This window comes from Triticum urartu, chromosome 6A (genome assembly GCF_056163025.1).
Source record: "Triticum urartu cultivar PI428250 chromosome 6A, HENAU_Tu73, whole genome shotgun sequence".
NCBI classification, from domain to species: Eukaryota; Viridiplantae; Streptophyta; class Magnoliopsida; order Poales; family Poaceae; genus Triticum; species Triticum urartu.
Window position 1 is genome coordinate 354,410,567 of NC_141878.1, and position 26,180 is coordinate 354,436,746.

Below are 26,180 nucleotides of genomic sequence, written 5' to 3' on the forward strand. Positions count from 1 at the left end.
GCCTCCATGTACATCTCACGCCCGACGGTCTCCTGGGGAAGGGGCTCCATGGCATCCATCGCACCATACTCGGCAAGCATCTCGCCATCCGCGTCCGCCATCTCTTTGGAAAAGGCCGCCATGAGCTGGGCGTGGATAGATGGGATCTGGGCTTGGACGCGCTCCGTCATCGCAAGGTATGTGGCGGAGGAACGGACGACTGCTTGAACGCTCTCGGCGATTGCCAGCTCTTCGGCCATGGGTTGCTGACCGTTGTCAGAGAAGCTTCGTTCAATTTGTGCGGTGACCGCTAGGAGCTACACATGGGTGGCCTCGGCATGGTCATGGGAGGCCTCCATCAGGGCTAAGGCCACCGCCGTGGAATGAAGAACTGATGTGCCGCTATTGCTAGTTGTTATCCCCAAGCCAGATGTTGCTGCTTCCACCTAAGAAGCAACAGTGGCCATTTGGGCTGACATGGCCGCCCGGTAGCAGATTGCGGCCGCGCTCATGCACCTTGTTAGCACGTGCATGGCGTCTGCGGCCGTGTTCTCGCCTGAGTGGGCCACTGAAGTTGCCCTCACAACGCGGGTCCACGTGCCCATCTTTCACCAGCGATGATTGAACAGTGAAATGATATTTGGGGAATGAGCTAGTGTGCTTGACACGCCAGCTGTGGGCTGTAGACGACGCACACTCTTGCGTAAGCCATATGCTTACTATACACCGATGGTGCTCCAGGATATTTTGTGTTGCATCTCACACGGTTGGCGATAATAAACTGTGTGCGGTCTACTTGATTTTTCATCTTGATTTGAATTACATAATGGGGTCACAGCGGCAATGGACGGTGTTTGAATTGCTAGACCTTCTATCTGGAGTGAACATGCAACTATATGTGTGTCGTAAAAGAATAGGAATTATTTAGGGTTCGTTTGAACATTTTATACATTAAATTGGTTTTCTAGCCATTTCAGGTGCACAATTCAAAATTAAACTACATGCACATGCTCCGGTGCACCAACATGGGTTGTAAAATCATATATGTGTCCATGGGTTTATGCTTATCTCCCATGCAAGAAATGGGGATGAAATTCAAACACCACGGCACCGTGTCCCTCCGTCAAACGTCGACGTACTTGCTTTTGCAATTCTAGTAAATAAAAAATTCGTCCGAAACTCATGAAACTTGTCATGCTATCATGGAGCGGCATCATCATGCTGTGTAAAATTTTTGTCCCATTTGGGGCAGGTTTGGATATAAGCTTCTCTTGAGCCATAGCTTTTCACAACAAGTGTGATGGTTTTTGTGGGGAACGTTTCACCTTTCTGGACGAAATGATATCCGTTGCCTCTTCTCGATTTCAATTTTTTCCCTAGTGTCAACATAGAACAACAACAGTGTTGTGTCATTTTTTTGGTTTTTTGGGGTTCGCTTGGACATTTTTATACATTAATAGAGTTTTATGAGCATTCATGTGCATAATTCAAATTTGAACAACATGCACATGCTCTAATGCATATAAATTAGTTGAAAATTCAAATATGTGTCCTTGGTTGCCTGCTTAGGTCCCATGCAAGAAATGGGAATGAATGGCAAACACCCTGCCACCGTCACTCGGCCGCAAACATTGAGATACCTGGTTTTTAAACTCTAGTAAATCTGAAACACGTCTGAAATTCATGAAACTTGGCATGCTATAATGGAGCGGCATCAACATGCCATGGTAAATTTTTTGTCCCATTTGGGGCAGGTTTGGGTATACGCATCAAACAAACCAGAGCTTCTCAAAACAAGCATGATGGTTTGGAAGGGAACGTCCCAACTTTGGGGACGAAACGATATCCATTGCCTCTTATTGCTTCCAAATTTTTTCTCGTGTCAACATAGAACAACAGGAGTGTTGTGTTAATTTTTGTGATTTTTCGGGGTTTGTTCGGACATTTTTATGCATTAACTGAGTTTTCAGTGCATTTATGTGCATAATTGAAATTTGAACTACATGCACATGCTCCATTGCATATAAATTGGTTAAAAATTCAAATCTGTGTCCTTCAGTGCATGCTTAGGTTCCATGCAAGAAATGGGAATGAATTTCAAACACCCGGGCACCGTTGATTGCCAGCAAAACATTGAGATGCCTGGTTTTTAAATTCTAGTAAATCCAAAACTCGTCTGAAATTCATGAAACTTGGCATGCTATCATGGAGCGGCATCAGCATGCCATGGTAAAATTTTTGTTCCATTAGGGGCAGGTTTGGGTACATGTTTCTCACAAACTAGAGCTTCTCACAGAAAGCATGATTATTTCAGTAGGGAGCATCCCACCTTTGGGGACGAAACGATATCCATTGCATCTTATTGCTTCCAAAAAATTTCTCGTGTCAACATAGAACAACAGGAGTGTTGTGTCAATTTTTGTTATTTTTCGGCATTCGTTTGGACATTTTTATGCAATAATTGAGGTTCAATGCATTTATGTGCATAATTCAAATTTGAACTACATGCACATGCTCCAGTGCATATAAATAGGTTGAAAAATCAAATATGTGTCCTTGGGTGCATGCTTAGGTCCCATGCAAGAAATGGGAATGAATTTCAAACACCAGGGCACTGTTGATTGCTGGCAAAACATTGAGATGCCTGGTTTTTATATTCTAGTAAATCCGAAACTCGTCTAAATTTCCTGAAACTTGGCATGCTATCATGGAGTGGTATCAACATGTTGTGTAAAAAATTTGTCCCATTTGGGGCAGGTTTGGGTATATGCTTCTCACAATTCACAGCTTCTCACAACAAGCATGATGGTTTCGGTAGGGAACGTCCCACCTTTGGGGACAAAACAATGTCCATTGCCTCTTATTGCTTTCAATTTTTTCTCGTGTCAACATAGAACAACAGGAGTGTTGTGTCAATTTTTGTGATTTTTCGGGGTTCGTTTGGACATTTTTGTGCATTAACTGAGTTTTCAATGCATTGATGTGCATATTCAAATTTGAACTACATGTACATGCTCTAGTGCATATAAATTGGTTGAAAAATCAAGTTTGTGTCCTTGGGTGCATGCTTAGGTCCCATGCAAGTAATGGGAATGAATTTGAAACACCACGACACCGTTGATTGCCGGCAAAACATTGAGATGCCTGGTTTTTAAATTATAGTAAATCCAAAACTCGTTTTAATTTCATGAAATTTGGCATGCTATCATGGAGCGGCATCAACATGCCGTGGTAAAAATGTTGTCCCATTTGGGGCAGGTTTGTGTATATGCTTCTCACAAACCAGAGCTTCTCACAGCAAGCATGATTGTTTTGTTAGGGAACGTCCCACCTTTGGGGACGAAACGATATCCATTGCCTCTTATTGCTTTCAAATTTTTTCTCATGTTAACATAGAACAACAGGAGTGTTGTGTCCATTTTTGTGATTTTTCGAGGTTCGTTTGGACATTTTTATGTATTAACTGAGTTTTCAATGAATTTATGTGCATAATTCAAATTTGAACTACATGCACATGCTCCAGTGCATATAAATTGTTTGAAAATCTAATATGTGTCCTTGGGTGCATGCTTAGGTCCCATGCAAGAAATGGGAATGAATTTTAAACATCAGGGCACTGTTGATTGCCGGCAAATCATTGAGATGCCTGGGTTTCAAATTCTAGTAAATCCAAAACTCGTCTGAAATTCATGAAACTTAGCATTCTATCATCGAGTGGCATCAACATGCTTTGGTAAAATTTTATCCCCATTTGGGGCATGTTTGGGTATATGCTTCTCACAAACCAGAGCTTCTCACAACAAGCATGATGGTTTCGGTAGGGAACGTCCCACCTTTGCGGACGAAACGATATCCATTCCCTCTTATTTCTTTAAAATAAAATCTCATGTCAACATAGAACAACAGGATTGTTGTGTCAATTTTTGTGATTTTTCGGGGTTCGTTTGGACATTTTTATGAGTTAACTGAGTTTTCAATGCATTTATGTGCATAATTCAAATTTGAACTACATGCACATGCTCCAATGCATATAAATTGGTTGAAAATCAAATATGTATCCTTGGGTGCATGCTTAGGTCCCATGCAAGAAATGGGAATGAATTTCAAACATCAGGGCACCGTTGATTGCCGGCAAAACATTGAGATGCCTGGGTTTTAAATTCTAGTAAATCCAAAACTCGTCTGAAATTCATGAAACTTAGCATTCTATCATGGAGTGGCATCAACATGCTGTGGTAAAAATTTTGTCCCATTTGGGGCATGTTTGGGTATATGCTTCCCACAAACCAGAGCTTCTCACAACAAGCATGATGGTTTCGGTAGGGAACGTCCCACCTTTGGGGACGAAACGATATTCATCCCCTCTTATTTCTTTAAAATAAAATCTCATGTCAACATAGAACAACAGGATTGTTGTGTCATTTTTTGTGATTTTTCGGGGTTCGTTTGGACATTTTTATGAGTTAACTGAGTTTTCAATGCATTTATGTGCATAATTCAAATTTGAAATACATGTAGATGCTCCAATGCATATAAATTGGCTGAAAAATCAAATATGTATCCTTGGGTGCATGCTTAGATCCCATGCAACAAATGGGAATGAATTTCAAACACCAGGGCACTATTGATTGCCGGCAAAACACTAACATGCCTGGTTTTTAAATTGTAGTAAATCCAACACTCGTCTGATATTCATGAAACTTTGCATGCTATCATGGAGGAGCATCAACATATCGTGGTAAAATTTTTGTCCCATTTGGGGAAGGTTTTGGTATATGCTTCTCACAAACCAGAGCTTCTCACAACAAGCATGATGGTTTCGGTTGGGAACGTCCCACCTTTGGGGACGAAACGATATCCATTGCCACTTATTGCTTTCCAATTTTTTTCTCATGTCAACATAGAACAATAGGAGTGTTGTGTCATTTTTTGTGATTTTTTGGGGTTCGTTCGGACATTTTTATGCATTGACTGAGTTTTCAATGCATTTATGTGCATAATTCAAATTTGAACTACATGCACATGCTTCAGTGCATATAAATTGGTTGAAAAATCAAATATGTGTCCTTGGGTGCATGCTTAGGTCCCATGCAAGAAATGGAATGAATTTCAAACACCAGGGCACTGTTGATTGTCGGTAAAATTTTGAGATGCTTTATTTTTAAATTCTCGTAAATTCAAAACTCGTCTGAAATTCATGAAACTTGGCATGCTATCATGGAATGGCACCTGTCATGCTGTGGTATTTTTCGTGTCCATTTTTAGAGAAGGCACACTCGAATAATGACAGCCAACAAAGGCATTTTGAAAAAATAGCTGCCACTTTAATATCTCAAACGTATGTATAATTCAAACTGTGTGCCTTCGTTTAACCATTCACATGATGCCACGTGTCTTGGTTTTAATGGCTGTAGGAGGTGCCGTGCGGACAACTGCTTGACCTTGATTGAACGGGTGGCGTGCGAGCACAGTCCGGTGCGCAGGCTAATCAAGAGGTGTGCAAGCTATCCTCGAATGTGCAGGCTCACTAGGAAGCGTGCAAGCTGTATGCTGCGCAGGCTCACAGGGAAGCGAGCCCTTTGACTTCCATGGCCGCCCACCTTTCTCTCTGTGCATGCGCCCCCTCAGCGGCCTGGTACGCCGTCGTCAAACACTACCTCTCAACGATGCCAGCTGCCGTCCTCCCTCCCCGACCGTCGACCCCGAGACGACATGATGTAACGTGAGAGGAGGATTTGTGCATCTCTTCAACGCAAACGGTTCTTTTGGATGACCCGTGTGCAACCACTGACAAACAATTTGGTGCAATTTGCATCTTTCATATTGGGTATGTTACCATTGGTCAAACTGGAAAGATTGACATTTGCTGATCTAGTAACGTTGCCATTTGTCAACCTTGTCACACTGCGATTTGTCAAAATATGAAGCTAAAAATCACTAGTAGTATCTATTTTTTGCAACTAAAATTCAGTAATTAAGCATAGATTTCACTCATAGATTAAGCAGTCGTTCTTAATTTATACAAACAGTTCAACTCGACAACTGAACCGACCAAGCTTTTCCCCAATTGTTGCCGACCACGTACTGAAATAGCTAGTTCAACTATATATACTAGCTAATTTTAAGTACGTTGTATAGTTCCACCACATCTATAGTTAGATGAACTGAACAAAATAGCCCCTAAATACTACTACTACTACTACTCGGAGGGGCTTTGTACTACTTCCGGATGCCTCTCCTCTGCCGAGCGTGCTCAGTAAGAGGCGGCGGAGGAGGAGCCTACCGACGATCAGGGCAACCGCAATACGGTGCCTGCTGCCATTGCAGCTTCAGCGACGCTCACCTCGAACGCCCTCTACCGCTCCAGACGACCCCTCTCGAAGCGGTGGTTCTCCTCATAGATCTCCTGATTCCTCACCTCTAAGGCGGCGTGTGCCACGGGCATGACAGTGGTAAGGCTCTTTGCATGCTCGACGAGGCGCTCCTACTCCTCCCGCATGAACTCGGTGCAGCGCGCAAGGTCGCTAACGAACGTGCCGGTATCCACCTCCGCCTCCCGCCTTCAAGCAGCGGTGGTGGAGTGGGTGATGACCCCGGCGGTCGATGGTGGGTTGGCGGCCATGGCGGCCGAAAACGGGGTGGCGGCCACGACCACCACCTCCCGCCTTCGGGCCGTGGTGGCGGAGCGGGTGATGGCTACGGTGGCCGGAAGTGGGGTGGCGGCAATGACGACCATGTGATAGCCTAGCTTATTAGGATGATAGACTACTCATATCAATAAGGAATCCTTCTTTTCTGGGATTCCATTCGGATAGAACTCCAAAGTTAAGCGTGCTCAGCTTGGAGTAGTTTCAGGATGGGTGACCGACCGGGAAGTTTCTGCCGGGTGCGCACGAGTGAGGACAAACTGCACAGAAAAGACTAGTATTGATCTGTGGGGTCAGTCTAGATCCCACCAGGAGTAACGACCACCAGCGGGTGTGTCTGGGGTGTTACTGGCCACCTCCCGCCTTTGGGCCGCGGTGGCTGAGCGGGCGATGGCCCTAGCTTTCGACGATAGTGTGGCGGCAACGGCAGCCGGGAACAGCTGCCGATGGGCACCGGCGGCAGAGCGTGTGGTGGGTGTTCCGCGCACACCCAACAGGGACGCCACGCGCACTACACTATGCCAGGGACTGCGCCGCCACGGTGTAGCCTCCCAGCTGGAGTTGTCCTCTGATGACGGCGGAGTGGCTGAGCGACGATGACGGACCGGTGACATTGGCGATTGTGGGAGAAGCAGACGAGATAAGCTACATGGACGGAGGGGAAAATACGATGCAAGACTTGCCGACTGTGAGGGTTTTATAGAAGGTCCGTAAGCATTGGGATTTTGGGGGATTTCACCGAGTCAGGTGGGAAGCTTACGCGGAAACCTGCGAGGTTGCGCGGGAACGGGCTCACCGACGATTCATTGGCGCCACCATTTGGCCAAAAGAACGCCCCCGCGCGCTGCGCAAGGTTGCACTATATGCCGTCTGCGGCAGCAGGGTGAGAAGATGTGCCAGAGGAGGATACGGCTAATAAAAGAACATTTGCAATTTAATTACCTACTATACCCCCGTCCTGGTTTATAAGTATGATTTAACTAATAAAATATGAATGCATGTCGCCAAAGATTATATAGTTGGATTCGTATTTGAACATACTTTCCAATTATATATTTTTTATAACATGCATTAACATTTTGTTGGTTAAATTTGAGGGAAAGTTATGGCACAAAATATAAAGGGGACCATAGACTAGACGGAGGTGGCAGCACACAGTCGCTCTCTATGCAGCGACGCAACTGTCGGCCGGCTTGTAGGCGACCATTTCCTACGTGTTCAACTACTCTATGCGTGTGCTTGCTTGTGGTTTAGGCGGCCGCGGCATGCTCTGCTCGCGTCCCTCTGGGTGCTCAACCCTCGTCCCTCCACGCATGCTGCTAGTGGGCCAGTGCACGATCACGCACATTCGTGTGCATGCGGTTGCGTCGGGCGCGGCACGACAATGCAGTTACCCGCTGCAAAAGTTGCCATGCGGACGCATTGAGAATCCATGCTGCCCGGCATTCCTGTGGCCATTTACCTTCATCTCTCGTCTCACACAACACAATAAGCACACCCACGAGGACACATACAGAGAGGACATCCAGCGGTTCCAATGGCGCTCCCCATTGCTCCAATGGCGCTCCCAGCGGCCGACGATGACAACGGCGGGCAGTTCACCATCCAACACGTCATGGACACCCACGTGAGGGGGAAGGCTCTCTCGGTGGAATACACGAATGATCCGGTCTCAGTGGAGAGCTCCATCCAAACTATGGAGCAGTTCCTTGCCAAGGACAAGTACCAAGTGGTCGGCTTCGACCTCGAGTTGTGCGTGTGACATGATGTCCTCGTCTACCACTACCACCTAGCCACAATGCCTTGCAAGCGTTTCTCCAGGTTTATCAACAGCTCCGACTACAGTTTCGTTGCGGTGGACACCACCAACAATCTAAAAGTGCTCAAGGTTTCAGGCTTGAAATGCCCGAATCTTGTCAACATCCAGCGCAACTACAAGGTCTGGGGCAGCAACAAAAACAAACTGAGCTCCCTGGTTGACCTTGCCTCGGCCATCATCGACCCCTACTACATGCAGATGAAGAATGAAAGCAATAAGGACAGGAACGCCTGGCATAGTGTGTGGCATGAGAGACTGGATGAACAACATGGCAAGTACGCGGCCATGGACGCGTACACAAGCTATGACATGTATAGGCAGATCGTTGACATGAGGAACTATCTTCTTCCTGACCCAGACGAGGTATCGAGCCACATAGTAGTGGCGAGAGCATCAGAAGAAGTAGATGCTAGACGATCGTTTCTCCTACTTTAGAATGCATGCAATTGTTTATTGAGGTGTGTGCGAATGATCTGTATAGTCACTTAAGTAATTGGATGTTTACTTCAGTTATATATATACATGTTATTCTACTGTAGACAGAGCAAATCACACGGGTTATTAGCAGCAAATCACACGGGTTATTGGTCTTCGCACACATTTCTGATTACAGACCTATTTGCCGCGTGTCACACACATCTTGTTTAGTTGAACCGTTTCCATTGTGTTGCCTAATCACACACATTTCATCCTAGTGAAGCGTATGCTATATATCGCACACGCCTTCATCTGGCTGCCCGTTTCTTTTGTTCCTCCTCATCCCAAACAGTTAAATGAACTGAACCGTATGCCCTGCATCGCACACGCAACTAAAATCTGAACCGTGTTTGATGCATCCGTCATCTCCAACATTTTGCACCTTTTTTGACGGTTTTTTACACCACTGTTTGCGATTACGGCATTGCACACAGTTTCGTCGAAGGGCCTTTGATCGTAGTGTCACGTTTGGACCATACTGCAGTAGTGTAACATCGACTGTTTGCCTAGCACAATCTATTTTAGCATTAATGGTGTTCAAGAAAGGTCTACCAAAGATAATGGGAGAAAAGTCAACTTGTGGGGAACCAAGAACTAGAAAATCAGTAGGATATTTTATTTTCCCACACAAGACTTCAACATCTCTAACAATCCCCAATGGTGTGATGGTATCTCTATTAGCAAGTTTAATAATAACATCTATGTCTTCTATTTCAGTGGGTGCTATGTCATTCATGATTTCTTGATATAAGGTAAGAGGAATAGCACACACACTAATACCTAAGTCACGTAAACCATGATAACAATGATCTCCTATTTTAACTGAGACAACAGGCATGCGAACAACATGTCTATGTTTATCTTTTTCATCAGTTTTAGCAATTCTAGCAGGTTCATCACAGAAGTACATAACATGCCCTTAAATATTTTCTACCAGGAGATCTTTAGACATAGAAACACTAGGTTCTATTTTGATTTGCTTAGGTGGTTTAGGTGCTTTAATATTACTTTTGCGAACCACAGTTGAAACCTTATGATGTTCATTTATCCTGCTTAGGTGGTTTAGGTGTTTTTTCAATATAAGCAGTAGGCACAACTGGATCAACATTGTAAATAATAGTCTCATCTTTGACTATGACCGGTTTTTTAATTTCTTCTTTAATAGGGTATGATATTTAAACCACTTCTCCTTAGGGAGATCAACATGAGTAGCAAATGATTCACAAAATGAGGCTACTATCTCAGAGTCAAGTCCATATTTATTGCTAAACTTGTGAAAGGCATCGGTATTCATAAAAGATTTAACACAATCAATCATAAGCTTAATACCTGACTCTTTACCTTCGTCGAGTTCCCAATCTTCAGAGTTGCATTTAATTCTTTCCAAAATATCCCACCTGAATTCAATAGTCTTCATCATAAAAGAACTAGTACAAGAAGTATCGAGCATGGATCGATCATAGTGAGAAAGCCGAGCATAAAACTTCCGAATAATAATTTCTCTAGAGAGACCATGATTGGGGCATGAATATAACATTGACTTAAGCCTCCCCCAAGATAGAGTGATACTTTATCCTTCACAAGGCCAGAAAATTATATATATAATTCCGATCATGATGAACTAGATGCATAGGATAAAAAATTTGGTGAAATTCCATTCAGTCGATTCCAATTCCAAGATCCAATATCATCGCATAGCCTGTACCATATCAATGTTTTTCCATTCAAATATAATGGGAAAACCTTCTTCTTAGCTATTGTCCTTGGCTATGGTTTAAACAACTCTATGGTCTTGATTATGAGGATACCCACCATTCGTCTGCTTTTGTCCTTGGCTATTTCCAAAGGGTGGTCTGTGGGTCAGCTTGATTTTTAGAATGCTTTTCTTCATGGGGTCTTGATGGAAGAAGTTTACATGCGGCAACCTCCAGGTTTTATTGATCCTGCTCGTCCACATCATTTGTGTCGTCTTGTTAAGGCGCTTTATCGACTTAAGGAGGCTTCTCATGCATGGCATGCCTGACTTGGCTCTGTTCTTCGATGTCTTGGATTTGCTCCGTCAACTGCTGACACGTCTCTGTTCACGTTCCATCGTCTTAAGGTTACTATGTACCTGCTGGTTTATGTTGATGACATTATTCTTATCAACTCCTCAGTGACTGTCACTGATCGTCAGCTGTCTGCTCTGAGTGGTCATTTTGTTGTCAAGGATCTGGGTGCTCTTCATTACTTCCTTTGTCTGGAGGTTTCATGGTCCCCTGCTGGCCTGGCTCTCACTCAACATAAGTATCCCTTGGACTTGCTGTGAAGTGCTAGTATCTTGCAGTGCAAGCATGCTACAACTCCTATTTCTGTGATTGATCAGTTATCGGCCTTGGATGGTGCTTTGCTTCCTTCAGATGATGCTACCGAGTACCGCATTATTGTTGGTGGCTTGCAGTACTTGACTATCACACGTCCGGACATATCCTATGCGGTAAATCGCGTGTGTCAGTATCTTCATGATCCTCGGACTTCACACGCGTCAAGTGTGAAGCATATCCTGCACTATATCTCTCATACTGTCGCGTATGGCTTGCATCTTTGGTTTACCTCTTCAAGTGCTCTCTCGGCATTCTCTGATGCACATTTGACCGGGAGTCTGGATGACCGGCGATCAGTGGGGGGCTATGCCGTCTTCTTTGGTCACAACTTGATCGCTTGGAGTGCGTGCAAGCCGCCAACAAAAAACTAGAGGTTTGAAGCAGTCTCCACCCGATGATCAACTACCCCTAGAACGGAAATAACAGCCCGGCTTCCGCCGCCCACTCCGTACACCTACAAAGTTTGTACCGCACATACATCATCACGCAGTCAAGATACCATGGGCATCGACGGAAGCACAATACGGACAAGCCTGCGAACACTCCAGTAACTTTTTCTGTATATAATTATTTATTTTCCTTTTTTTATTTCCTCTTTCGATATCCTTTAAAAAAATAGGTGAAAAACAGTTTAAAAATCGGAAACTGGCTCTATCGGTGTTCGGATCTGTACACTCACCTAAGGGGCTATGTCCATCAAGGATTCCCCGCCGAGGACTGGCGGCGCAGACATGCGACAGGAGGTCCAAAATAACTTTTTGTAGACCGCACTCTCCATTTTTCGAGCCTGTACTATGCCTGTTCCTCCGCCTCCAACCCCGAGCTTGTAAAATAGCCGGGCGGGATGGCTTTTATATAATCATAAGTAATCATTGGCATATCGCTCAGTTACCAGTAAACAATATCCGAACTAATAATATATATGGTTTTCCCGACAAACATGGCTCCTACGGTTATTTCACAGATATACCTTGGCCTAATCTGCCAGGGGCTCGGTGTGGGAACAAATGAGCTGCCAGTAAAAGTCTGAACAACTCTATAGCATACTTCGGCGTCGCAAGTTTGGCCTTATATGCATCAGCTCCGAATCATTGTCTTGGGTCAATAGTGGGGTTGCCCGGATCCTGTGCTTGCTACCCTACATTCCGCTCTATCGGATAGGGTAGTAAAGGGAGAACTACTGCGATTGTGCCCTTGTCTAAACTGGACGAGCACCTTAGTAGAGAAAGCAGAAAACTGACTGTCACGATGCGGCGTCAGCTGGTCAACCACTTGACGACTTATCAGAATCTTTAGCGATTCTCCGTGTCACACAAGGGATCTTTTTTAGAGGAAACTTATAAGGCACCATACGCCGCATACATACCAGGGGCTATGTCGTAGCCCCACCATAAAATTCCTATGGCTAAGTGAAAGTGTTAACGCCTTATAGTCCGATTGCCTGGTTCGCCACATTATCACCTCCTTCATGGACCAATACACTGGATAAAGAGTGATTAAATGCTTTTCCGAACACCCCCGTACTTCCTACCAGGGGGCTGAAGCTGACGACTAGAAAACTTTCAGACTATATCAAAATGGCCGCACGGGAGGAATTCAAGCTTTCAAGCAAAACATAAATATATTAACTATAAAATTGTCTTTTACAATTTTCACTCGAACATTATGTCTTTCGAGCACTGACCCTCTACAAAGCGAGCGGCCTCTAGGACATCCTCAAAATAATGTTCCGGTTCCGGACGGTCCTTGCCTTTGGGTGGACCCTTCGTTGCAACATCAATGGCTTTCATCTTCCCTGAGAACGTCTTGACTCGGGCGAAAGCCATCTGTGCACCCTCAATGCACGTTGACCGCTTCACAGCGTCGATACGCGGCACTGCGTCAACAAGCCTTTGCACTAAACCGAAATAGCTATTCGGAACAGGCTTGGTTGGCCACAGTCGAACTATGACGTCCTTTATGGCAGCGCCGGACATCCTATGAAGTTCGGCCCATTGGGACATCTGTTCATTAAGCAACAAGGGGCGCTTTGACGCGCCAAACTGCGACCAAAAAAGCTTCTCCATTGCATATCCATCCTACACTTGGTAATACTGCGCCGCATCGGCAGAACTCTCGCCAAGTCCAAGAACTTGTCCGGAGAACTCCATACTAGCTGGACATAGTTCGAGTCACCGAACTTAGTTTGCAGCAGAAAAGGCTTTCCAGCCGCAATCTCCCTCGCTTGTGGAACCTCCTCACGGGCCGCTCTGCATTCCGACCACACTCCTCTTGCCTCTTACAAGGCCTTCTCCAGGTCAGCCATTAAGGCTTCACTCTCCATCTCCAGAAATTCACAACGGCCGGTAGCATTCTCCAGCTCGAGCATCATCATGGATATCTTCTCCTCATCTTGGCGCCGTACAGCTCGTTGGGCCTCTAGTTCAGCCGATGCCTTTTTGGCAGCAGCATTGCTGCGCTGGGCCTGCTCCTTGGCCCGGGCCAGCTCCGCTCGAAGAACTTCAACAGTAGCAGCACCATCTGCAGCCAAATTTCAGCATCACGCTTATACCACAAAAATGCATGAGGATTGGCCCAAATACATACCTTGCAACTCGTCAAGACGCATATTGATTAAAGCAAGATCATCCCCTGCCACATCAAGCTTCTGCTGCAAATCGGCACTTGATAACCCACAAGTATAGGGGATCGCAACAGCTTTCGAGGGTAGAGTATTCAACCCAAATTTATTGATTCGACACAAGGGGAGCCAAAGAATATTCTCAAGTATTAGCAGCTGAGTTGTCAATTCAACCACACCTGGAAACTTAGTATCTACAACAAAGTGTTTAGTAGCAAAGTAATATGATAGTGATGGTAACGGTAACAAAAGAGTAACGAAAGCAAAGTAATGTTTTGGTATTTTGTAGTGATTGTAACAATAGCAACGGGAAAGTAAATAAGCGTAAACCACTATATGGAAAGCTCGTAGGCATCAGATCAATGATGGATAATTATGTTGGATGCGGTTCATCATGTAACAGTCATAACATATGGTGACACACAACTAGCTCCAATTCGTCAATGTAATGTAGGCATGTAATCCGAATATAGTCATACATGCTTATGGAAAAGAACTTGCATGACATCTTTTGTCCTACCCTCCCGTGGCAGCGGGGTCCTAATGAAACCTAAGGGATATTAAGGCCTCCTTTTAATAGAGAACCGGAACAAAGCATTAGCTCATAGTGAATACATGAACTCCTCAAGCTACGGTCATCACCGGTAAGTATCCCGATTGTTGTCACTTCGGGGTTAACGGATCATAACACATAATAGGTGACTATAGACTTGCTAGATAGGATCAAGAACTCTCATATATTGATGAAAACATAATAGGTTCAGATCTGAAATCATGGCACTCGGGCCCTAGTGACAAGCATTAAGCATAGCAAAGTCATAGCAACATCAATCTCAGAACATAGTGGATACTAGGGATAAACCCTAACAAAACTAACTCGATTATATGATAAATCTCATCCAACCCATCACCGTCCAGCAAGCCTCCAACGGAATTGCTCACGCACGGTGGTGAGCATCATGAAATTGGTGATGGAGGATGATTGATGATGACGACGGCGACGAATCCCCCTCTCCGAAGCGCCGAACGGACTCTGGATCAGCCCTCCCGAGAGGTTTTAGGGCTTGGCGGCGGCTCCGTATCGTAAAAAGCGATGAATACTTCTCTTCTATTTTTTCTCCCCGAAAGCAGATATATAGAGTTGGAGTCGGGAGATCTCGAGGGGGCCCACGAGGTAGGGGGGGCGCCCTATGGGGGCACCCTCGTGGAAAGGGTATGGGCCCACTGGTCTTCATCTTTGGGGATGATTTTTTATTATTTATTGCAAAGATATTCCGTGGAGTTTTAGGTCATTCCGAGAACTTTTGTTTTCTGCACATAAAACAACATCATGGCAATTCTGCTGAAAACAGCATCAGTCCGGGTTAGTTCCATTCATATATACAAGTTAGAGTCCAAAACAAGCGCAAAAGTGTTTGGAAAAGTAGATACGATGCAGACGTATCAACTTCCCCAAGCTTAAACCCTTGCTTGTCCTCAAGCAATTCAGTTGACAAACTGAAAGAAATAAAGAAAAACTTTTACAAACTCTGTTTGCTCTTGTTGTTGTAAATATGTCAAGCTAGCATTCAAGTTTTCAGGAAAGATTATAACTAACCACATTTGCAATAATTCTCAGGTCTCATGATTACCCATATCAATAGCATAATCAACTAGCAAGCCATAAGAATAAATCTCGGATGATAACACTTTCTAAAAACAATCATAATATGATATAACAAGATGGTATCTCGCTGGCCCTTTCTGGGACTGCCAAACATAAATGCAGAGCACCTTTAAAGATCAAGGACTGACTAGACATTATAATTCATGATAAAAGAGATCCAATCATAGTCACACCCAATATAAATTAAGAGTGTTGAATCCAAATGACAGCTGCGCTCTCCAGCTACTGCTTTTAATAAGAGGGTGATGACTCAACATAAAAGTAAATGTATAGGCCCTTCGTAGAGGGAAGCAGAGATTTGTAGAGGTGCCAGAGCTCGGTTTTGAAATAGAGATAATTAATATTTTGAGCGGTATACTTTCATTGTCAACATACAACCAAGAGATGGCGATATCTTCCATGCTACACACATTATAGGCGGTTCCCAAACAGAATGGTAAATTTTATACTCCCCCTCCACCAACAAGCATCAATCCATGGCTTGCTCGAAACAACGAGTGCCTCCAACATACATCAGGTCCCAGGGGGAGTTTTTTTTTTGCAATTATTTTTGATTTAGTTTGCATAAAGCATGGGACTGGGCATCCCGGTGACCAGCCATTTTCTCGTGAGTGAGGAGCGGAGTCCACTCTAGAGAATAACTCGCCTAGCATGGAAGATACAGGCAGCCCTAGTTGATACATGAGCTATTCGAGCATACAAAACAGGATGATTATTTGAAGGTTTAGATTTTGGCACATACAAATATAGTTGGAACGGCAGGTAGATACCGCATATAGGAATGTATAGTGGACTCATCTGGAATAACTTTGGGGTTTAAAGGGATTGGATGCACAAGCAGTATTCCTGCTTAGTACAGGTGAAGGCTAGCAAAAGACTGGGAAGCGACCAGCTAGAGAGCGACAACAGCCATTTACATGCAATAAAATTAATAAACATTGGATGCAAGCATGAGTCGGATATAATCCACCATGAACATAAATATCGTGAAGGCTAGTTCATTTTTTTCAACTACATGCGTGAACATGTGCCAAGTCAAGTCACTTAAATCATTCAAAGGAGGATACCACCCCATCATACCACATCATAACCATCTCAATAGCATGTTGGCACGCAAGGTAAACGATTATAACTCATAGCTAATCAAGCATGGCACAAGCAACTATGATCTCTAATTGTCACCGCAAACATGTTTATTCATAACAAGCTGAATCAAGAACGATGAACTCATCATACTAACGAAAACAAAAGAGGTCGAGTTCGTACCAGCTTTTCTCATCTCAGTCAGTCCATCATATATCATCATAATTGCCTTTCACTTGCACGACCGAGCGATGTGAATAATAGTAAGAGTGCGCGTGCATTGGACTAAGCTAGAATCAGCAGGCATTCAATAAACAGGAGAAGACAAGGCAATATGGGCTCTTTTACCAGATAAACAATAATGCATATAAGAGCCATTTCAACAATTTAATTATGGTCTTCTCCTATTGACCCCCAAAGAAAGAAAAGAAATAAAACTATTTACACGGGAAAGCTCCCAACAAGCAAAAGAAGAACATGAAATATTTTTGGGTTTTCTTTTTTAATTACTACTACAAGCATGGAAATTAAATTAATTAAAAGCAACAACTAATTTTTTGGTTTTTTCTTAAGGTTTATTAAACACACAAGAAGAAAGAATAAAAAAGGAAAATAAACTAGCATGGATGATACAATGAAAAAGTATGAGCACCGACATCTAGCAATGAGTGTGTGTGAACATAAATGTAATGTCGGTGAGAAATACGTACTCCCCCAAGCTTAGGCTTTTGGCCTAAGTTGGTCTATGGCCACGGCTGGCCTGGCTGATATCCATAATAATAGTTGTTGGGGTCGTACTATGATGCAGCGGCTATCGCCTCCTGAGCTGCAGTGTGGCGACGAGCGGCCTCCGCTCTCCTCTCTTACTCATTTGCCTCCTCTCTGGTAATAGTATATCCTCCTCTTGCCTGATAATCAAAGAAAGCAGGAGCAGGGAGAGTAATACGGACAGCACAGTGTCTGTCAAAGATTAGTTGGTACTGGAGAGGTGATTCGTTCCTCTCAAAAAAATGGTGAGAAACAATAGAATCAAAATCTAAATAAGTAGGAGGAAACTCCATGTCTCCTTCACGAACGTCTATCTCAAGAAATTTAGCTAAGCGGGTTGCATAAATTCCACCAAAGAAATCACCATTATATCTATTATGATGCAACCTACGAGCTACAATGGTCTCCTGACACAGCACTCCTGAGAATGCTAAGGTCAGGGACACACATGTGACAGGCTTCATCCTTAGCATTTATGCACCTACCTATGAAGAGAGCAAAATAATGTATAGCAGGAAAGTGAATGCTCCCTATGGTAGCTTGCGTTATATCTCTAGATTCCCCTACAGTTATACTAGCAAGAAAGTTTCTAATTTCAGATTTAGGGGGATCCCTAACACTACCCCATTGTGGAAGTTTGCAAGCAAAAGTGAAATCCTCTAAGTCCATGGTATAAGATTTGTCATAAAGATCAAACATGACTGAAGGAGAATTACGCGAAGACAAATACTCAAACCTCCTCACAAAAGAGCTTGTGAGATCATGATACTGGGGGCATTTGTCTACCTCAAAGTCCTCAAGAAGGGCATTACACAAATATGTGTTAAATTCTTCTTTAGTTCCCGCTCGATCCATAAAATTTTCAGAAGGCCACTCACAAGGATGCACTGGAGCGTCTCTTGGTGGCTCTTCATCAGCATGACGCATTGCAAGCCTGGGTTCGTGCTTCCTTGAAGAACCACCTTGGAACATTTTCCTAAGCATATTTCTTCCTCTAAAAAATTCTGAAATTTTTTAGTAACTTCAAAATAAAAGTAAACCAAACTCAATAATATTGGTAGCAACTACTCCTACAAGTGCCCAGGGCCATATCATGCATCAAAACTACTTTTGAGAATATAAATTTGACATGCAAGCTCAAGAATAGGGTCACCTAAGCAACACAAATTTGCAATGAATAAAGCACTAGAACAAAAACTAATTGGACCAATGGAGGAGTCACATACCAAGGAACAATCTCCCCAAGCAGTTTTGTGAGAGGTGCTTTGAGCAAGGAAATCGAAAATGGCAGCAAAGAGCGCTGGAACTCGTGCTTGAGTTGGTTTTTCGTGTTTGTGGGAGGAAGAAGAGGATGGGTGCAGGAATAACTGGAGGAGGGCCACCATGGGACCACGAGGCAGGGGGACGCGCCCTAGAGGGGTGGGCGCGCCATCCACCTTCCTGGCAAGGTGGTTGGCCCCCCTGGTGTGTTCTTTGTTCCAAAAATCCTCAAATATTCTAGAAAAAATCATATTTAATTTTCAGGGCATTTGGAGAACTTTTATTTTCGAGGTATTTTTATATTGCACGGATAATCAGATAACAGACAGAAAAATATTTGTTTTATTTTACTTCAACTAAATAATAGAAAGTATAGAGAGGGTACACAAGGTTGTGCTTCTAGTTTCATCCATATCATGCTCATCAAAAGGAATCCTCTAACAAGGTTGATCAAGTCTTGTTAACGAACTCATTCCGAATAACATGGAACCAAAGAAATTCGAATAACACTATGTTACCTCAACGGGGATATGCACATCCCCAATAATAAGAATATCATATTTCTTCTTGACAGTAGGAAGAGGAAATTCAAAACCTCCAAATATAATCGATGGAATTTTTCCGATAGAATTGATACTATGGACTTGAGGTTGTTTCCTCGGAAAGTGTACTGTATGCTCATTATCATTAACATGAAAAGTGTCATTGCCTTTAGTGCAATCAATAACAGCCCCTGCAATATTCAAAAAGGGTCTTCCAAGAATAATAGACATACTATCGTCCTCGGGAATATCAAGAATAACAAAGTCCGTTAAAATAGTAACGTTTGCAACTACAACAGGCACATCCTCACAAATACCGATAGGTATAGCAGTTGATTTATCAGCCATTTGCAAAGGTATTTCAGTGGGTGTAAACTTATTCAAGTCAAGTCTATGATATAAAGAGAGAGGCATAACTCTAACACCGGCTCCTAGATCACATAAAGCAGTTTTAACATCGTTTCTTTTAATGGAGCATGGTATAGTAGGTACTCTTGGATCTCCAAGTTTCATTGGTATTCCACCCTTAAAATTATAATTAGCAAGCATGGTGGAAATTTCAGCTTCTGGTATCTTTCTTTTATTTGTAACAATATCTTTCATGTAGTTAGCATAAGGATTCATTTTGAGCATATTAGTCAATCGCATACGCAAAAAGATAGGTCTAATCATTTCAGCAAAGCGCTCAAAATCTTCATCATCCTTTTTCTTGGATGGTTTGGGAGGAAAAGGCATGTGTTTCTGAACCCAAGGCTCTCTTTCTTTACCATGTTTCCTAGCAACAAAGTCTTTCTTATCATAACGTTGATTCTTTGATTGTTGGTTATCAAGATCAACAGCAGGTTCAATTTCTACATCATTATCATTACTAGGTTGAGCATTATTATGAATGTCATCATTAAAATTTTCATCAGGTTCATGTTCATTGCCAAATTGTGCTTCAGCATCAGACAGAGAGATATCATTTGGATTATCAGGTGGTTCAGCAATAGGTTCACTAGAAGTTTGCACAGTTCTATCATTTTTCTTTTTCTTCCTTTTAGAAGAGCTAGGTGCATCAATATTATTTCTCTGAGAATCTTGCTCAATTCTCTTAGGGTGGCCTTCAGGATACAATGGTTCCTGAGTCATTCTACCAGTTCTAGTAGCCACTTTAACAGCATAATTATTTTTCTTACTATTCACCTCATTGAGCAATTCTTTTTGAGCTTTAAGTACTTGTTCTACTTGAGTGGTAACCATAGAAGCATGTTTGCTAACAAGTTTAAGTTCACCTCTAATATTAGCCATCTAATCACCCTAATATTTAATCATCTCAGCATCTTGTTTTAATTGTCTACCAAAATAAGCTTTGAAGTCTTCTTAGTTAAACATAAAATTATCAAATTCATCCAAGCATTGACTAGCAATTTTAGCAGGAGGGATTTTAGCTTTATCACATCTATAGAGAAATTTACCTTTACTACCTGTGTCGGGTTATCGAGGTCTGGAGGTTCTTCAATAAGTAAAGGATTTGGATTATATGTTTCTTTGGCAGGCGGTAAATTAAGACCATGTATTTCTTCAATAGGAGGTAAATTCTTAACATCTTCAGCTTTAATACCTTTTTCTTTCATAGATTTCTTTGCCTCTTGCATATCTTCGATACTGAGAAATAGAATACCCCTCTTCTTCCGAGTTGGTTTAGGAATAGACTCAGGAATTGGAGCAGGAGCTGGCTCAGGAGGTGGCTCAAGAGGTGCCCAATTATTTTCATTTGTCAACATATTATTGAATAAGATTTCAGCTTCATCCGGTGTTCTTTCCCTGAAAAGAGAACCAGCAAAACTATCCAGGTAATCTCTGGAAGCATCGGTTAGTCCATTATAAAAGATATCAAGTATTTCATTTTTCTTAAGAGGATGAACAGGCAAAGCATTAAGTAACTTGATAAGCCTCTGCCAAGCTTGTGGGAGACTCTCTTCTTTAATTTACTCAAAGTGGTATATTTCCTTTAAAGCAGCTTGTTTCTTATGAGCAAGGAAACATTTAGCAGAGAAGTAGTAAATCATATCCTGGGGACTATGCACACAACCAGGATCAAGAGAATTAAACCATATCTTAGCATCACCCTTTAATGAGAACGGAAATATTTTAAGGATATAAAAGTAGTGAGATCTCTCATCATTAGTGAACAGGGTGGCTATATCATTTAATTTAGTAAGATGTGCCACAACAGTTTCAGATTCATAGGCATGAAAAGGATCAGATTCAACTAAAGTAATTATATCAGGATCAACAGAGAATTCATAATCCTTATCAGTAACACAGATAGGTGAAGTAGCAAAAGCAGGGTCAGGTCTGATCCTAGCATTTAGAGATTGCTTATTCCATTTACCTAATAACCTTTTGAGTTCATATCTATCTTTGCAAGCTAAAATAGCTAAAGAAGCTTATTGATCCAATAAATAACCCTCAGGAATAACAAGTGATTCTTCATCATCACTTTCATCATCATAATCAGATTCAATATTTTCAATCTCTCTAGCCCTAGCAAGTCGTTCCTCGAGAAAATCACTAAGTGGCATAGTAGTATCAGGCATAGAGGTAGTTTCATCATAAGTATCATGTATAGCAGAAGTAGCATCATCAATAACAAGAGACATATCAGAACGAATAGCAGAAGCAGGTTTAGGTGTCGCAAGCTTACTCAAAACAGAAGGTGAATCAAGTGCAGAGCTAGATGGCAGTTCCTTACCTCCCCTCGTAGTTGAGAATTAAATTGTTGTCTTAGCGTCTTTCAAGTTCTTCATAGTGTCCAGCAGATATAAATCCCAAGTGACTCAAAGAATAGAGCTATGCTCCCCGGCAACGGCACCAGAAATTAGTCTTGATAACCCACAAGTATAGGGGATCACAACAGCTTTCGAAGGTAGAGTATTCAACCCAAATTTATTGATTCGACACAAGGGAAGCAAAAGAATATTCTCAAGTATTAGCAGCTGATTTGTCAATTCAACCACACCTGGAAACTTAGTATCTGCAGCAAAGTGTTTAGTACCAAAGTAATATGATAGTCATGGTAACGGTAACAAAAGAGTAATGAAAGAAAAGTAATGTTTTTGATATTTTATAGTGATTGTAACAATAGCAACGGGAAAGTAAATAAGCGTAAACCAGTATACGGAAAGCTCGTAGGCATCGGATCAATGATGGATAATTATGCCGGATGCGGTTCATCATGTAACAGTCATAACATAGGGTGACACAGAACTAGCTCCAATTCGTCAATGTAATGTAGGCATGTATTCCGAATATAGTCATACGTGCTTATGGAAAAGAACTTGCATGAGATCTTTTGTCCTACCCTCCCGTGGCAGGGGGGTCCTAATGAAACCTAAGGGATATTAAGGCCTCCTTTTAATAGAGAACCGGAAGAAAGCATTAGCACATAGTGAATACATGAACTCCTCAAACTACGGTCATCACTGGTAAGTATCCCGATTATTGTCACTTCGGGGTTAGCGGATTATAACACATAATAGGTGACTATAGACTTGCAAGATAGGATCAAGAACTCTCATATATTGATGAAAACATATTAGGTTCAGATCTGAAATCATGGCACTCGGGCCCTAGTGACAAGCATTAAGCATAGCAAAGTCATAGCAACATCAATCTCAGAACATAGTGGATACTAGGGATCAAACCCTAACAAAACTAACTCGATTACAAGATAAATCTGATCCAACCCATCACCGTCCAGCAAGCCTACAATGGAATTACTCACGCACGGCGGTGAGCATCATGAAATTGGTGATGGAGGATGGTTGATGATGACGATGGCGACGAATCCCCCTCTGCGGAGCCCCAAACGGACTCCAGATCAGCCCTCCCGAGAGGTTTTAGGGCTTGGCGGCGGCTCCGTATCGTAAAACGCGATGAATTCTTCTCTTCTATTTTTTTCTCCCCGAAAGCAGATATATAGAGTTGGAGTTGGAGTCGGGAGGTCTCTAGGGGCCCACGAGGTAGGGGGTGTCCGAAGGGGGCACCCTCGTGGAAAGGGTGTGGGCCCCTTGGTCTTCATCTTTTGCAATTATTTTTTATTATTTATTGCAAGATATTCCGTGGAGTTTCAGGTCATTCCGAGAACTTTTGTTTTCTGCACATAAAACAACATCATGGCAATTGTTCTGAAAACAGCGTCAGTCCGGGTTAGTTCCATTCATATCATACAAGTTAGAGTCCAAAACAAGCGCAAAAGTGTTTGGAAAAGTAGATACGACGGAGACGTATCAACTCCACCAAGCTTAAACCCTTGCTTGTCATCAAGCAATTCAGTTTTCAAACTGAAAGAAATAAAGAAAAACTTTTACAAACTCTGTTTGCTCTTGTTGTTGTAAATATGTCAAGCTAGCGTTCAAGTTTTCAGGAAAGATTATAACTAACCACATTTGCAATAATTCTCAGGTCTCATGATTACCCATATCAATAGCATAATCAACTAGCAAGCCATAAGAATAAATCTCAGATGATAACACTTTCTCAAAACAATCATAATATGATATAACAAGATGGTATCTCGCTAGCCCTTTCTGGGACCGCAAAACATTAATGCAGAGCTCCTTTAAAGATCAAGGACTGACTAGACATTATAATTCATGATAAAAGAGATCCAATCATAGTCACACCCAATATAAATTAACAGTGATGAATGCAAATGACAGCTGCGCTCTCCAGCTAGTGCTTTTAATAAGAGGGTGATGACTCAATATAAAAGTAAATGGATAGGCCCTTCGTAGAGGGAAGCGGAGATTTGTAGAGGTGCCAGAACACGGTTTTGAAATAGAGATATTTAATATTTTGAGCGGTATACTGTCATTGTCAACATAACAACCAAGAGATGGCGATATCTTCCATGCTACACACATTATAGGCGGTTCCCAAACAGAATGGTAAATTTTATACTCCCCCTCCACCAACAAGCATCAATCCATGGCTTGCTGGAAACAACGAGTGCCTCCAACATACATCAGCTCCTAGGGGGAGTGTTTTTGCAATTATTTTTGATTTAGTTTGCATAAAGCATGGGACTGGGCATCCCGGTGACCAGCCATTTTCTCATGAGTGAGGAGCGGAGTCCACTCCTCTAGAGAATAACTCGCCTAGCATGGAAGATACAAGCAGCCCTAGTTGATACATGAGCTATTCGAGCATACAAAACAACATGATTATTTGAAGGTTTAGATTTTGGCACATACAAATATACTTGGAACGGCAGGTAGATACCGCATATAGGAAGGTATAGTGGACTCATCTGGAATAACTTTGGGGTTTAAAGGGATTGGATGCACAAGCAGTATTCCTACTTAGTACAGGTGAAGGCTAGCAAAAGACTGGGAAGCGGCCAGCTAGAGAGCGACAACAACCATGTACATGCATTAAAATTAATAAACATTGGATGCAAGCATGAGTCGGATATAATCCACCATGAACATAAATATCGTAAAGGCTAGTTGATTTGTTTCAACTACATGCGTGAACATGTGCCAAGTCAAGTCAGTTAAATCATTCAAAGGAGGATACCACCCCATCATACCACATCATAACCATCTCAATAGCATGTTGGCACGCAAGGTAAACCATTATAACTCATAGCTAATCAAGCATGGCACAAGCAACTATGATCTCTAATTGTCACTGCAAACATGTTTATTCATAACAAGCTGAATCAAGAACGATGAACTCATCATATTTACAAAAACAAAAGAGGTCGAGTTCGTACCAGCTTTTCTCATCTCAGTCAGTCCATCATATATCATCATAATTGCCTTTCACTTGCACGACCGAGCGATGTGAATAATAATAAGAGTGCGCGTGCATTGGACTAAGCTGGAATCAGCGGGCATTCAATAAACAGGAGAAGACAAGGCAATATGGGCTCTTTTGCCAGATAAACAATAATGCATATAAGAGCCATTTCAACAATTTAATTATGGTCTTCTCCTATCGACCCCAAAGAAATAAAAGAAATAAAACTATTTACACGGGAAAGCTCCCAACAAGCAAAAGAAGAACAAGAAATATTTTTGGGTTTTCTTTTTTAATTACTAGTACAAGCATGGAAATTAAATTAGTTAAAAGCTACAACTAATTTTTTGGTTTTTTCTTAAGGTTTATTAAACACACAAGAAGAAAGCATAAAAAGGAAAATAAACTAGCATGGATGATACAATGAAAAAGTATGAGCACCGACATCTAGCAATGAGTGTGTGTGAACATAAATGTAATGTCGGTGAGAAATACGTACTCCCCCAACCTTAGGCTTTTTGCATAAGTTGGTCTATGGCCACGACTGGCCTGGCTGATATCCATAATAATAGTTGTTGGGGTCGTACTGTGATGCAGCGGCTATCGCCTCCTGAGCTGCAGTGTGGCGATGAGCGGCCTCCGTTCTCCTCTCGTACTCATCTGCCTCCTCTCTGGTAATAGTATATCGTCCTCTTGCCTGATAATCAAAGAAAGCAGGAGCAGGGAGAGTAATACGGACAGCACAGCGTCTGTCAAAGATTAGTCGGTACTGGAGAGGTGATTCATTTCTCTCGACAAAATGGTGAGAAACCATAGAATCAAAATCTAAATAAGCAGGAGGAAACTCCATGACTCCTTCACGAACGTCTATCTCAAGAACAATATGATAAGATTGGTCTCCTAACACAGCACTCCTGAGAATGCTAAGGTCAGGGACACACATGTGACATGCTTCATCCTTAGCATTTATGCACCTACCTATGAAGAGAGCAAAATAATGTATAGCAGGAAAGTGAATGCTCCCTATGGTAGCGTGCGTTATATCTCTAGATTCCACTACAGTTATACTAGCAAGAAAGTTTCTAAATTCAGATTTAGGGGGATCCCTAACACTACCCCATTGTGGAAGTTTGCAAGCAAAAGTGAAATCCTCTAAGTCCATGGTA